Source organism: Oratosquilla oratoria, chromosome 7 (genome assembly GCF_046742065.1).
Source record: "Oratosquilla oratoria isolate Oo_2021 chromosome 7, ASM4674206v1, whole genome shotgun sequence".
NCBI lineage: Eukaryota > Metazoa > Arthropoda > Malacostraca > Stomatopoda > Squillidae > Oratosquilla > Oratosquilla oratoria.
Window position 1 is genome coordinate 80,306,437 of NC_134783.1, and position 2,500 is coordinate 80,308,936.

Below are 2,500 nucleotides of genomic sequence, written 5' to 3' on the forward strand. Positions count from 1 at the left end.
TGTGTGTGTGTGTGTGTGTGTGTGTGTGTGTGTGTGTGTGTGTGTGTGTGTGTGTGTGTGTGTGTGTGTGTGTGTGTGTGTGTGTGGTGTGTGTGTTTATGTGTGTGTGTGTGTGTGTGTGTGTGTGTGTGTGTGTGTGTGCGTGTGTGTGTGTCTGCGTGTGTGCGTGTGTGTGTGTGTGTGTGTGTGTGTGTGTATTTACCTAGTTGTATTTACCTAGTTGTATTTTACGGGAAGGGGAGCTATGCTCGTGGTGTCCCGTCTTTATATCTCATTTTATCTAAACTATTTTTAAATTCATGTATTGTTTTTGCACACACTACTTTCTCATCTAACTTGTTCCAAATGTTTATTACTCTGTGAGGAAAGCTATTCTTTTTCAGATCTCTTCTATAGCTGTCTTTCTTGATTTTCTTTCCGTGTCCTCTTGTATTTCTTTCATCCCATTTTATTAGATCCTCTCTATCAATAATTTCTATGCCTTTCATGATTCTGTAAATAGTTATCAAATCTCCTCTCTCTCTTCTTTTTACTCTAGTATCTGTAGCTCAAGTTTTGCTAGTCTCTCTCTATATGATAGTTTTGAGTGTTGGTGCCAATTTTGTAATTGCTCTAAGTATTCTTTTAAGTTTTGTTTTTACATTATTTTGTATTTGGCGACCACATCATTGCTGCATATTCCAATCTTGGTCTTATCAAAGTGATTAATATTTTCTTCACCATTTCTTCATCCAGGTATGTAAATGCCACTTTGATTGTTCTTATTGAATTATAAGTTTCTACAAAAATATTGTTTATATGTTTCTCAGGTGACACATTATTCATAATAATGACTCCCAGGTCCTTCTCATTTTCTACTTTTTTTTATTCCTTCTTCTCCCAATTTATATAATCCTTCTGTTCTTTTTTTATACTACACATTTTGGTATTGAACTCCATCTCCCACTTCCTACTCCATTCCCATACTTTATTGAGATCACTCTGTAGTGACTCACAATCTTCTTCCGTGTTCACTTTTTTTAACAGTTTTGCGTCATCTGCAAAGAAGCTCATGTAACTTTCAATTTCTTTATCCATATCATTAATATATATAGCAAACATTATTGGAGCCAAAACTGTTCCTTGGGGAACACCGCTTATTACTTCATCCCAGATAGAGTGTTTGTCTCTTATCACTACTCTCATTTTTTTTATTGCAAAAAGTCTTCCAGCCATTTAAGCAGTTTGCCCTGTATTCCTCCTTCAGTTTCTAAATTCTTAAGTAACTTCTTATGTGGTACTTTGTCAAAAGTTTTTTTAGATCTAGAAATGCACAATCAGCCCATCCATCTCTGTCTTGTATTATATCTATTAACCTTGAATAGAAACATATTAAATTGATGACGCATGATCGTCCTTGTCTGAATACAAACTGCCTTGGATTTAGTACGTTGTTTTTTTCTAAATACTTTACCCATCTACTTTTGATAATTCTTTCACAGATTTTTGCTATTGTACTTGTTAGAGAGACTGGTCTATAGTTTGTAGGGTCCTCTTTATTTCCTCCTTTGTATATAGGTACTATATTTGCTCTTTTCCAATCTTTTAGAACTTTTCCTTCTTTCAAGGAACTATTTATTATGCTTTGTATTTTGTCTGCCAGTTCATTCTTGCATTCTTTCAAAATCCAGTTTGCTATTTCATCTGGTCCATGCGATTTTCTGACATCAAGATTACTCAAGTGTTTCATTATTTCGTTCTTTGTTACATAGGGGGGACTTTTTCTTCCCCTTCGATCTCTCCAGGTTGTATGTTCTCCCTTGTAAACACCGATTTAAAATGCTTGTTCATAATTTCTGCCATTTCTATTTCCTCTGTGTATTCAACTCCTCCTTGTCGTAATTTCTCTAATTCTTGTTTGTTTTTCAGTTTGTTGTTTACAAATCTGTAAAATAGTTTTGGTTGATCTTTACATTTTTCTATGACATCTTTTTCATATTTTCTTTTTTCGTCTCTGCACACTTGTACATATTCATTTCTATAACTAGTATATATTTTTCATTTTTCAGGTCTTTTGTATTTCTTCAATTTGGTCCAAGCTTTATCTCTTTTGTCTTTTAACTCCTTACAACTTTTGTTGTACCAGCACTTTACATATTCTTTTTCTTGTTTTTGTCTTGGGACATACTTTTCCACTCCTTTTTTATACTTTTTTTTCAAAATATTCCATTTCTCTTCTACTGCTGTATCTTCTTTGTGTATTCTTTCCCAGTTTTCATTTTGAAAGAATTATCTTATTTTGTCTTTTTTTTCATACATCAATCTTCCTTTTCTATATTGTTAATTTCTTTTCGTGTATTTTTCCTCATTTAGTTCTAGTTCTATCAATATGTGGTCACTTTTACTTATTGAAGCCTGGTATTCTATCTTTTCCACTATTTCAGGTTCTGATGTAATTATTAGGTCTAGTCTCGATGGTTCTTTTTAATTTCTATACCTAGTGTTCTCTTGAATCCATTGT